This window comes from Balaenoptera acutorostrata, chromosome 11 (assembly GCF_949987535.1).
Source record: "Balaenoptera acutorostrata chromosome 11, mBalAcu1.1, whole genome shotgun sequence".
In the NCBI taxonomy this organism is placed as follows: domain Eukaryota; kingdom Metazoa; phylum Chordata; class Mammalia; order Artiodactyla; family Balaenopteridae; genus Balaenoptera; species Balaenoptera acutorostrata.
In genome coordinates, this window is record NC_080074.1 from 79,626,357 (window position 1) to 79,639,509 (window position 13,153).

General features: G+C 36.8%; 1 protein-coding gene and 1 pseudogene across 3 annotated transcripts in view; both read right to left on the bottom strand.

The window, feature by feature from the left end:
- FGD4 (FYVE, RhoGEF and PH domain containing 4) overlaps positions 1–13,153 on the bottom strand; it is a 222,545-nt gene that overhangs the window by 137,285 nt on the left and 72,107 nt on the right. The gene's annotated exons all lie outside the window — the stretch shown is intronic.
- Positions 1,727–2,242, bottom strand: LOC114236910 (small nuclear ribonucleoprotein E-like; annotated as a pseudogene).

Sequence of the window (13,153 nt, forward strand, 5' to 3'; positions counted from 1 at the left end):
AAGAAATATTGGTGATGTTTTCCCTTCTCTGTTTTCCAAAATTTTTAATGTCATAAATGATAATTTTCTAAAAATAATATTTATTCTTCCTACACATATTTTTCAATGTTCACCCCACTATGTTCTTGGGTGGATCTACTAACTATCAAGACAATAAAAAAAACTAAAAAGAATCTGGCTTATAGTTTCTAGGAAATTGATTCTGTCAGAATTACTCAGAAAGACAAAAAAGGCAGATCTAAGAAAGGCAAATAAGTAGTAGTGTCCTCTTTAGCTCCAGGTTCACCTCTGGCTGTTCTAGCATTGTCTCCACAACAGCACCTCAAGCCACACTGCTCAGAATCTAATAATAGGGTCCCCAAACTTAAGCTGTAGGACACATGTCAAATAGCCAATAATCCCCATAAAGGTTCTCGAGATAAAAAGGTGTTGGAAGCAGAGACGCCTGATAATTTATCTTCTTCAAATACTGGGCAGTCCGCAGTGTTGCCTAGAACTTGTTACAAGCAGCCACTGTGCCAGCTGAGCAGTGATCAAATAACCTTGGGAGTATTGTTCTGTCTCCCTTCACTATTGAATCTATACCTAGGCACATATTTTTGGAATGTTTTTAAGCCCTTAGCTTTTGCAAAGCTCAATGATAGAAAGACTCCCTAATTAGAAATTCAGAAACCTGGACTCTAGTCCCTGCTTAACCACTGGTATGATATGGCAAGCCATTGCCCTCTCTGGTCCTGTGCACTTCAGTCACAGAATGAGAGAACTAGGTTAGATCATCTTCAAAGATCTCTTCTATTCTAAACTAATGAGAATGAATGTTGGAGGAAGGAGGATCCCTCCTCATTCTTACTGGTTTCAGCAGAAAAGGAGAAAGGGGCTAGAGCAGCAAGGACAAGAACAAATATTTATTTGTTTTCCAAAATGAAATGGCATACTAAAAATTTCTGGGTGCAACCCTTAGGTGTGGTATGACTGAAAGGTCTGAGCAGGAGGTATTACTAAAGTACCAGGTAAGATGGCAATTGTACCCACAACAAAGATGACCTGTGCAGGTGCACTTCGAGTAACATTACCACCAGCTCAGTTCTCGCCACATTCTCTTTTTCTTGCTGAAACTCCTTCTTGACAAATAGTTCATATTATGAAGTGAGTGGATACTGTTAGGGTTTTGTCTGTGAATATGAAACAGACTCAAGTTACCTATCCTAATTGGAGATAAATTTATCATGTAAGCCTAAGAAGCACCAGGTTAAACAACAGAGTTAACCAGTCACAGACACTGAAACACAAAATGCAACGTCTGTAAAGAGGTGACATTTTCTTAGATATTTTCAGTGTGTACCAAGAATTTTGTATTTTTGCTTAACATTCTATGTAAGATTTTTTTTATTTGACTGTTTTGCAATTAGTTCTATTAGTTCTATGAGATGATTTAGAGCAAAATTATATTTGCAAGGTACGAAGTACCTGACAAGCAAAAGAAAACATTGAAATAAATGGACCTTCTCTGCCCAGTTTGCAAGGTGTTAACAATGATGGAGTAACAAATTCCCTGGCGGTCCAGTGGTTAGGACTTGGCGCTTTCACTGCTGTGGCCTGGACTCAATCCCGGGTGGGCAACTAATATCCCTTAAGCCACGCGGTGCGGCCAAAAACAAAAAACAAACAAAAACAAAAACAAAAAACAATGATGGAGTAAAAAGTCTAGCCTGATTTGATGGAAGCATTTCTTTTTTAAAGGAAACAATGTAAATATTTTAATAAAAACAATCCCACAGCATTTATTGTCATCTGGTAACAACATAAAGGTGAGCAAAACAATATGAATAAATGCTTTAGAACTACACTTCTAACAAAGGACACCTAAAAAAACTGTATTGCCTTCTCAACAATTTCTCACTTCATTGATCATTTCTAGTTGGAGACACTCTGGAGCAGAGTAATGTTATCTCCTTTAAGCGTGATCTGACCTAGTTGTTTTCTTGACTTTGTTTTAGAATGAATCTCTTCTGCATCATCTAATACGAGGTTCATATACTCATCAAAACCAATGATACAGCCCTCTATCCGCATATTCACTTACTCATAAAGCCACATACGAGATCTATTTTGCAAGTATCTGAAGATGAGATTGATTGGCTGCACCATCACCTTCTGCACCTTCTGGCCCTGGCCCCGGTACGCCATGGTGGAAGCTCAAAAAGACCACACTATCCCGCACACTACCTCAAAAAGCAACTTCCGGAATCGGAAGCATTTTTTTTAATTGCCCATCATTCCTCTGATATGGTTAGCATATCAGAGAAGTACTTTCCTTTCCCAGCTACCACACTGCAAAGAAAACAAGTGTTGAAGATAAGTCTATGTCAGAGGGTCTCAGAGTGCTAGACCTTTTTTGTCAAAGTCCAACCATTGGGACTCTAACCCAGTTCTACCAATGCCCCAGGGATATTTTTTTTATTAAAATCATAAGGATAATATATCTTAGTCAAATGAGAATAATGGGATCCAATTCTTCACATCATGAGATTATTGCTATCTTCATTAGGGTAATATTCCCTCTCTTCCCATATATTTAATGTTGACTCTAGAACAGAGGCTGGAGGAAAGTATACAAATATCTGGGTCCTAGTCTGTTGCCTTCCCCATTCTTCATTCTTATCCACATTCTTTTAAGAAGTGATGCATCTAAATCGGAATCTAGATGTTTTAATTCTCTTTTCTTTGTCTAAGAAACTTTCTGAAATATATGAAAGTGAAGACTCTCTTTGGGGAGTACATATATATATAACATAATATATATTTATGTTAATACATTAATTATATTAGTAACTATATTTTTACAAATATTTGTGACAAGTGGAAAAAGGATTCAGAACAAAGAATGTTCTATAAACAAGACTTATTGGGGATCTACAATTTGCAAAGTTCCAACCTAAACTCTACAGACAGAAAAAGGAGACACTGGTTCCTTTCTCTTGATGAGTTTTTAATATGTTCCCACAACAAAGACTTTCACCTCTTTGAGAGGTGAGAGGTGGAAATGCGTTAACAACTGTTATAGATGTCTAGTACTAGGTAAGTGAAAAAGATATACCACACAAACATCATTCTGTAAAACTTATCAAAATATCAACATTTTGAACCTTCTTTTTTATACTTTAGGTGCTGAGATCAGGCCACTATGAAAATTATGTCAATCCCAGTTTTGTGCTCATAAAATCCAACGCTGAACAGTTAATCCTCACAACTCAAAAAATATCCTGAAGGACCAAAGCATACAAACATCTATTGCTCTAGATCAAAGCTATGCAAAAACTGTTTAGCATAAGTTCTACAGGGTTTCCTTTGGGAACGAAAGCAAATTCAGCAAAAACCGAATGATCAACTGAACCCTTATTGTTGAAACCTAGGGATTTATGGGCATGCCTCTGAGATAGTGCAGGTTTGGTTCCAGACCACCGCAATAAAGCAAATATTGCAATAAAACAAGTCACATGAATTTTTTGGTTTCCCAATGTATATGAAAGTTATGGTTACACTATAGTGTAGTCTGTTAAGTGTGCAATAGCATTATGTCTTAAAAAAACAATGTACATACCTTAATTAAAAAATACTTTATTGCTAAAAAACTGTTAACCATCATCTGACAACGCAGGGTTGCCACAAACCTTCAGTTTGTAAAAAATGCAATATCTGCAAAACTCAATAAAGTGAAGCACAAGACAACAAGGTATGCCTGTATTTATGGTCTCTCATCTGATCTCATAAAATCTATTCTTTCTAACCTAACTTTACCTTTTTATCCCAAATCCAACCCCAGAAAGAGGAAAGTAGTCTAGTTTTGTGGGCAAGGGTCCTTTGAGACTAGGACTAAGGTGTATCCAACTGTGAACATTTGGGCTGTGTGTGTGGCAGAGATATGTATGCGGGATGAGTGGTGTGTGTGTATATATGAGGGTGCACAGGTGGGTGAGAAGGGTGTGTGTGCAGGGGGATTTGGGAAAGCTTCTTAATTTGCCTTATGAATTATATCTAAACACCCTGGATTTTCTTTGGGGGTAACCAGAGGATAACCACTTGAATACGGGGCAAATCATGGTCAGTTAATGCTGCGAATACAGATTCCCAAACTGTGGGCAAGATAGGGTATACTTAGAAAATTCTTGCCCCACAACTTATCAGTGGGGAATGACTTCTCAGCTACTACTTCTGAGTTTTGAAGCTTTCATCTAAGAAACAGGTAGATGAATATTTGGTACCTCCCTCTCAAGAAGATCAGTTAGAGCACATAGGTGAACTGCCTTTGAATACCTAGAAAACTATATAGTTGTAAGAAGTTTTAAACATGTTTAAAGGGGCAGGGGGAAGGGAGACACAACTATTTACTCTGAGACAAGAATAGCAAAGGATGATTTCCTGTTATGGGGGAAAAAAAACCCTTAAGTCTCTTTCAAACTCCCCCTCCCCCCAAACCCAAAATATCAATAAAACAAAAAAGTTCTTTCTTGGCTCCATTTATATTCTTGTCAAGCTATCTAATCTCATCCCTTTTCTTGTTTACAGTTCTCAAAAAGTGGGAACTCCAAGGTCACTGCCTCCACTTTCTCACCAGTTAGTTGCTCCTTAGCCTACCGGTCTAACATGCACCTGATCCTGCTCCCACCAAGGCCAGTGGGACGTTGCAATCAGCAAACCCACAGGTCACCATTCAGTTCTTGAACCCCTGTACTTCTCTGGCAGCACCCGGCAGTGCTGACCTCGTTCTCCTTCTTGACATTCTTTCCTCCTGGGCCCCCTCACAACCAACTCTCCTGGTTCCCTAGGACTCTCTCCAGTAACTCCTTTCTTCTTTGCTTTAATCAGCAACTCTTTCTCCACCTTCTCCCTCCTCCACACATCCAATCAATCAGGTCTGTTCGATAAATGTTCACTGAATAAACACTCATAAAACATCACCAGTAAATGTGTTTAGATATTATACAGCAATTAGTTGGCCAAATATGAAGTTATTAGTTCAAACATGGAACCCCACTGACTGAATAGAAGCCTTTGATCTTTATAAATAAGAAAAAAAGCCAAATAATATCTTACTGAGTGTATGGTTGGAGGTGGGTAAAAGTAAAGACCTTCCCTTCCCTCATAAGCTGAACAGTTGTGTAGGAATTTAAATACTTACTTCCCTGCCAAGTTCTTACTGCCAAACCTCATTCCTGCCTCAAGTCCCTTGCACTTGCAGTTCCCTCTGCCTAGAACGTTTCATCTAGATTTTCCTCTTGCTTCCGTAACACAATTCATGCAAATCTGCACTTCAATGCCACTTTCTCAGGTAGGTCTTTCCTTCCTCACAACCCCATCTCTGTCCCTTTCTATCGATCCTAGTACCTTGGTCTTTGTTATTTAATAGCACTTATCACTGCCCAACTTTATATTAAATGTTTCTTTTTCACTCTTTTTACTTTTGGCTCCCACCCTATTTTTTAATGGACAAAAGCTTTGATTGGGAACCTCACAAAAGGTCTCCAATAAGCATATAAAAATCATTAATCAGAGATGTGCAAATTAAAATCACAAAATGATACCACTAGATATCTGCCACATGGCTAAAATTTTTTTAGACAAAAAAAGTATTGGCTAGGAAGGGGAACTAGAATATTCACACCCTAAAACCACTATGGAAAACCTTTAGGCAACGTCTCCTAAAGTTGAACATATGCAAACGCAATAATTCCACTGAAAGATGTACAGTAATGTTCATAGAACCTTTCATTACATAATAATTGATGTTCATCAACAGCAAAATGGAAATAAAATACTATTCACACACACAAAAAAATTGCTGTACAGTGTGTGTAATGGATAGGTTACAATCTTTGGAAACAGATGATCTTGGACTTGAATTCCAGTTCTGCTATTTACCACGTAATACTGAATATGTAGATATGGGTATATAACCTCATTGAGTCTGCTTTCTCCACCTGAAAAATATGGTCATATCACCTATCTTACAAGATTATTCTAAGGATTAGAAATAATGTGCATATAACACAAAGTACCGTGTCTAATAGGTACTCAGTAAACAATAAGACTAGGATTTAGGAGATATAACTTATATCACTCAGTATCAATTACCAATGCTTTTTATACATAAACTTTCTTCCTGTAAAATAAAGATAATGTTTCACCTGCCCTGCCAAACATATCTGCAGCATTTCTGAGTTACCAACACAGTCATCATTGAGACTATACAAGAACCAGGTCATAGCATTTTATTATTCAGCTACTTTACGGACCCCATGTGCAACTGCAGCTGTTGGTCCTAATGCCAGAGGAGCAAATGAGTTGGAAAGATGAAAACAAATGGGCAGGAGAAATGCCAAGAAGTGTGTAAACGGCTGGACAGGAGTCCAATTGGTTCAGTGACAAAGCTGATCCTGAGAACACTGTGTGCACTGTATGCACGCTCTGAAGAAGCATATGCAGGTTGAGATGCCTAAAAAACAACGGGGGCAAAAAAACCCCCTTGAACTACTGTGGTTTTCAGCCTAATTCTGAGTCTCCTTTGGTCTTATAAATAAGTCTATTCATACTTGTCATTAGAGAATAAAACCTACAGGTCTTATAATAAATCCTACTTCAACTTCTTTTTAATATAAAATATATATGTATACATATAATCCGGCGTTTAATAGCAACCAGATCCTAAATTTTAAAGTTACAATAAAAATTAGGAGAAATGACTATTTCTAAGTATAATACATGTTCAATAAAATTTTACTCATTTATAAAGAAAAGTCGGGTAGTAACTTATATTACCATCGAAACTAGTGAGGAGGACGCAGAGCAGGGCAAAGAAAAAATAAATCCCCTAAAATCCTGAAATCAAATTTTCCGACCCAAAGTAATTACTTGAAGAATAAGACTCCAAACTTCCATATTTTGATTGTATATTCACATTACTCTAGCTATTTGTATTCTATTAAAATTTATCATCATGCCTATAAAGTTTTAAATGCAAGACACATTTAAGAATTTATAAGTAACTCAAAGTACTCTAAACTCAGTTCCATTCATTCCACAAGGTAGGTCAGTACTCCACGTTGGTGCAAGTCTGTGACATAGGGGCCTCTATACAATGGGAACGAAGAACAACAAGCTTTTTCTTTCTTTTGTGGCTGAACTATTGGGAGAATCTGAGGCCATTTCTAACCTAGTGAAACAAAGAAAAACCAAAGGCTTTGGCTAAAGTCTTGTGAATCTGTGTTATTCCCAGCACCAGTATTTTCATAGCCCACACTTGTATGCATAGATCTAGTTTTCCATTCACATGAGGCTTGTGGCATAGAAGAACCTGCCTTAGTTAGGGAAGTTCTCTTTCAATGTTCCTCAGTGATCACCTATTTGCAAATATTCTATAGATCCCACTCCAGTTTTTCTCTATGAAGAAAGCAATGTCATCTGCATTTGAAAAATAGCTAGCACATAGGCTCCCTGCCACACAGAAGTAAAAGTTTTTAAAATGTGTGATTCGTAAGTTTAAACAAACATGGAACCTAACACGTTTGTTTAAAATCCTAATTCAATGTCCTTAAAATTCTAAGGTATAGCTATTATTAATATCTTAAATCAAGAATACAAACACAATGGGACTTTTCCCCCCCAAGGCACCTTGCAAAGACAGTCTTTAAAAAATGGTGTTCTCTCAGTTATTTATAATCCAAAATCTTGAAAGATGTTAAATATCTAACAATGGAGGACATATTAACTAAATTAAAGTACTACTTTTTAACAGAATATCATACAGCTATTGAATTTTTACTAAGAAATTTTGTAATGTGAAACATCTAATGTTATGTGGGAAGGGGAAAGCATGATTTTAAAAATCCATGTAAATTACGACCTCAGCTTTGCCAAACAACAGATACAAAGAGGAAAAACACATCAAAATGTTATCAGTAGTTACACCTAAATTTTTATTTTCTTTCTCCTTACTACAAATCAAAAATATCTGTTTAAAAATGTTTCTCTGAACAAAACATTCATCTAACGCTGTTTTTCAGTTAAATAGAAAAAGACCATGAGAACATTAAAGCTACAACGCTAGGAGGATCTAGGCAAGTCAACTGACTTCAGAGTCCAATAAATCATATGTAATTTCAAGAAATCCTTAACCTTGTGCATTACCAGTGTACCTTGCTGATGTTTTAGAAGTAGAGGGAATCTTATCCCCAAATAACTGATGAATGAGAGAATATTAAGTGCACAAATAAGTTCTAAGAAACTTGAAGTGTAGCTTTTACATATTAGAAACAGAAGGAAGGAGGAGAAATAGAAACTAGAAATAGAAGGAATGAGGTTATAATAAAAAGGCTCAGCTAAGAAAGGTCAACAGTGATTGCACTTAAAGCACAGTTCACTTTCACTGCTCTCAGGGAACACTGCTATGCTATGAATCCACAGGAAGAAATGCCATTACCTCAAGTAATCGTACTTGGGCCATGAAAATAAGAAAAAGTGTACCTTTGTGCTAAAATCACAGCATGAAACCATTCTAGACAAGAGCCAGGATAATTTTTCAATGATGATACAAATTACTTATAATTTAGTAGTAAACAAAGAGACAAATACCAGTTACTTCATCTACTCATATACTTTGCATACTCAAAAATTTCAAATGTTTTTAACCTAAGATATTTCAAAAATGGAAACTGCAAAAGCAACAATACTCACAGCCCCCCATAAAGGATTCCTTTCAAACAACATCCAGCAGTGCCTTTTATTCTTCTGATTAATCATACTTATTTCCTGCTTGTGGAGGAATTCGTTGGATATACAACTTGTGGGTAAAATCTATAGGCATTCTGTATTTAGACACCAAACAGGCACACATCTTCTGTTCAACATGGTAAAGAACTAACTAAGGGGAAGTGCACAGCTATGTTTCATAACTCCTCTTCTAGCACTGATGCAGCCTCAAAGAACTACGCAAGTAACGAATTTCAAAATTCCACGAAGGTATTTCAAAATGTAGTGAGAGAACTCTAGAATACTGTGGTAAAATGGGAAGGATGGGGCCAACTACCTGTGATTTTATTGTAGTTATAGTCTTTAAATTTATAACAAACTATCCTTTAAAACTAGGTCATAAAGACTCTTAGCATATTTTTTCATGGTCATAAGTCATAAGAAATGCTGAATAGCAAAACCATATCCATCTTCCCCCAAGCAAAGGGACCTTCTATTTCCTTCCCAGGTTACTAGCAATCCCAAATGACTTCTTCTTTAAAAAAAATAAAACTCAGGATTTTAAAGGAGAGGCACCAATGAGCAAATTTCAACCCAAATTGTAATTTCCCTTTCATGTGATATTTAGATGGCGTAGTCAGAATCAAACTATAATATCTAGACTCAGTACAACTGTGCAACAGCACTTCTTCAATTTATTGTGTTTCTGAAAGAATAACAAACTGAAAATAGTGTATTACCTTAAAGTACTTGACAGTACTTGAGGAAATTTTGACAGGTAGAATAAAATAAGCATTAATGTAGCTTATGAACCCAGAAGTGGAAACATGGAGAAAACTACTTGGAGAAACACATGCTAAAATCACAAAGCCTTAGAAATTTAGAAATCCTCCCTTTGTATGGATAAGAAAACTGAGGCCAGGAGTGTTAAGGTAGGATAGATACAGACATACTGATATTAGGGAGGCAAGATATATACATTTCAGATATTCTGACAGATTTTTTTCAGTTCAATTTCCATAGCATTATATTTCTAAATTAGCTGTTTCTTAAACGTGCTGTCATCCAGTATACTACTTTCACAGGGTGGTGGTCTTGAGAGCTACTAACTGGCCTGTAACAATCACTTACGATCAATGAATATTGTTATTATAAGCTTTGAAAGCTTATCTCTATGAAATGAAAGGTATAGTAATGAGACATGGCATGTTCATACAGTGTGAGGTATCCAACCGAGGGCTAACGCTTTCCAAACTTCACTAACCCAAGCCAGCATCCCCACCCAGATCAGCTGAGGGCTGAGAGTGTCCTCTGCAGAGTCAGGGTAGGTTTTGCACAGGAAGTGTTGGTGTATGTGCTCAGGCATGAGTGATGAAGTCAAATGAGGACGTCAGCATTTTTGGTTCCTTCTCTCTAGTTGAGAGGAACTTCAAACTGACCACATGCCAGTGAACGACTGGCTGAAACTGGAACTGTTCTGCTCTGCTACAGTGTACCAGGGCTGGAAGGATCCAAATAAGTATGTTGGCTCTGGTGCTTGACCTCTTTTTCAATGTTTTTGCAGTTTAGCAGGCAAAGAAAAAGAAAATTCATATGGAATATTTTCTGATAATTTGACATTGTACATTGTAGATTTTTAATATATCTTTATAATTAACTAAACCCTTTCACTGTTCATTCAGATATGTGAATATAGCTGTAGAAACATGTTACAGGTATTGCACTGAAATAAAATTTCATAAATGTGTGCTTTTATTTTTCTTAGTTTTCTGCTTATACTTTGGTCTGCTAGATTTTACAAAAACAGATTTATCCCTCTTGGCTTTAAATCAAGTGATTTTGATCAATTTAGTCACACATTAAGAACAGCTTTAGGAACCACAATATCAACCAATTTGTTATAAAGCCAAAAAAAAACATTATTATGTGGCTAAAAATAAATCTTCATAGAAGAAGAGTAAACAAAGCTATCTGTTTGCTCCTAACACCACCGTCATTCCATTCCATGTCTTGATAAAATTAATATTATCATCAGTAATTACAGCTCTGTATTATTATATAGCCTTCTCATAACAATCCTAACAAAAAGGCGTTAATTAGCCCCATTGTATAGATGGCAAAACTGAGAACTAAAGTTAAATAACTTAGACAGTAACTGGCAGAGCTGCAATTCAAACCCTGGACTTTTTAACTTCAAAACCTGATCTCTAAAATGCAAACTGCATGCCATTCTCCCAAAGTTTTCCCAAAATTACTAACCTGTGAAAGGATAAGAAAAACTTTTACCCTATGTCTGAGTTTTCTTGACTTTAACCCCCAAACTCAAATACTAAAACTGTTCATGCCTGCTAAAGCAAACTTCCTCTTTCTAGTTCATGTGACTCTTGCCATAACTAAATTCCTCAAAACTTTGTATTTAATCTACTTGTAAGTGAAGAGTTTTATACATAGCCTAAAACATTAGAATAATTTTAGAATAACTTATCCTATAGTTCACCAGAGCAATAGTCAGTTTTATCTTAATTTGCTTGTTAGTTATGAGCATGAGAAGTCACTTCCCTCAAGGTCACTTTGAACCAGAAATAGATTTCTGGTTTAAGATCTGGTCACTAAACCATGCTTCCTCTGCAATAGTAAGCTACTGTCATGCTGTCATTTACAGAATGCTTTGTAAGTGGAATCATACAGTATGTGACTTTTTGAGACTGGCTTTTTTCACTCAACCTAATGCCCTTGAGATCCATTCAAGTTCTTGTATGCATCAATAGTGTGTTCCTTTTTATTGCTGTGTTGAATTCCATAATGTGGATGTTCCACAGTTTAGCCATTCATGTTAATGAACATGAGGTTGTTCACATGTTTGGGCTATTACAAATAAAACTGCTATGAACATTTTTGCACAGGTTTTAGTGTGGATCTAAGTTTTCATTTCCCTGGGATAAATGCTCCAAAGTGCAAATGCTAGATTATATGATGAGTGTCCACAAGTGCTTATTTTCATTTGTCATCTGTATATCTTTTCTTGGTGAAATGTGTCTTCATGCTGTTTGCCCATTTTCTAATTAGACTGTTTCAGTTGTTTCTGTTGAGTTTTGACAGTTCTTTATATATTTTAGATAAGAGTCCTTTGTCAAATATAGGGTTTCCAAATATTTTTCCAGTCTACAGCTTCTCTTTTCACCCTTTTAACAGGCAAAAGTTTTGAATTTTAATGAATTTTTTTTTGGCTGCATTGGGTCTTCGTTGCTGTGCGCAGGCTTTCTCTAGTTGCGGCGAGTGGGGACTACACTTCGTTGCAGCACATGGACTTCTCACTGTGGTGGCTTCTCTTGTTGCAGAACGCGGGCTTCAGTAGTCGCGGCATGCGGGCCCTAGAGCGCACGGGCTTCAGTAGTTGCGGCACGCAGGCTCTAGGGCACGTGGGCTTCAGTAGTTGCGCTGCATGGGCTCAGTAGCTGTGGCGCGTGGGCTAAGCAGTTGTGGCTCGAGGGCTCTAGAGCGCAGGCTCACTAGTGGCACATGGGCTCAGCTGCTCCGCGGCATGTGGGATCTTCCCAGACCAAGGTTCGAACCCGACTCCCCTGCATTGGCAGGCAGATTCTTAACCACTGTGCCACCAGAGAAGTCCCTTGATGAAATTTTATTTATCAGTCTTTTTTTTTGTATTCATGCTTTTGGTCACATGGCTAATAACTTTTTAAAAATTTTTTTACTGGAGTATAGTTTATTTACAATGTTATTAGTTTCAGGTGTACAGCAAAGTGAATCAGTTATACATATACATATATCCACTCTTTTTTTAGATTCTTTTCCCATATAGGCCATTACCGAGTACTGAGTACAGTTCCCTGTGCTATACAGCAGGTTCTTATTAGTTATCTATTTTATATGTAATAGTGTGTATATGTCAATCCCAATCTCCCTATTTATCCCTCCCGCCTTATCCCCCAGTAACCATAAGTTTGTTTTCTACATCTGTGACTCTACTTCTGTTTTTTTTTTTAACTTTTAATTTTATATTGGAGTATAGTTGATTAAAAATGTTGTGATAGAGAAGCAAGAAAAACTACAATCCTGCAGCCTGTGGACCAAAAACCACAGTTACAGAAAGATAGGCAAGATAAAAAGGCAGAGGGCTATGTACCAGATGAAGGAACAAGAAAAAACCCCAGAAAAACAACTAAATGAAGTGGAGATAGGCAACCTTCCAAAAAAAGAATTCAGAATAATGATAGTGAAGATGATCCAGGACCTCGGAATAAGAATGGAGGCAAAGATTGAGAAGATGCAAGAAATATTTAACAAAGACCTAGAAGAATTAAAGAACAAACAAACAGAGATGACCAATACAATAACTCAAATGAAAACTACACTAGAAGGAATCAATAGCAGAATAACTGAGGCAGAA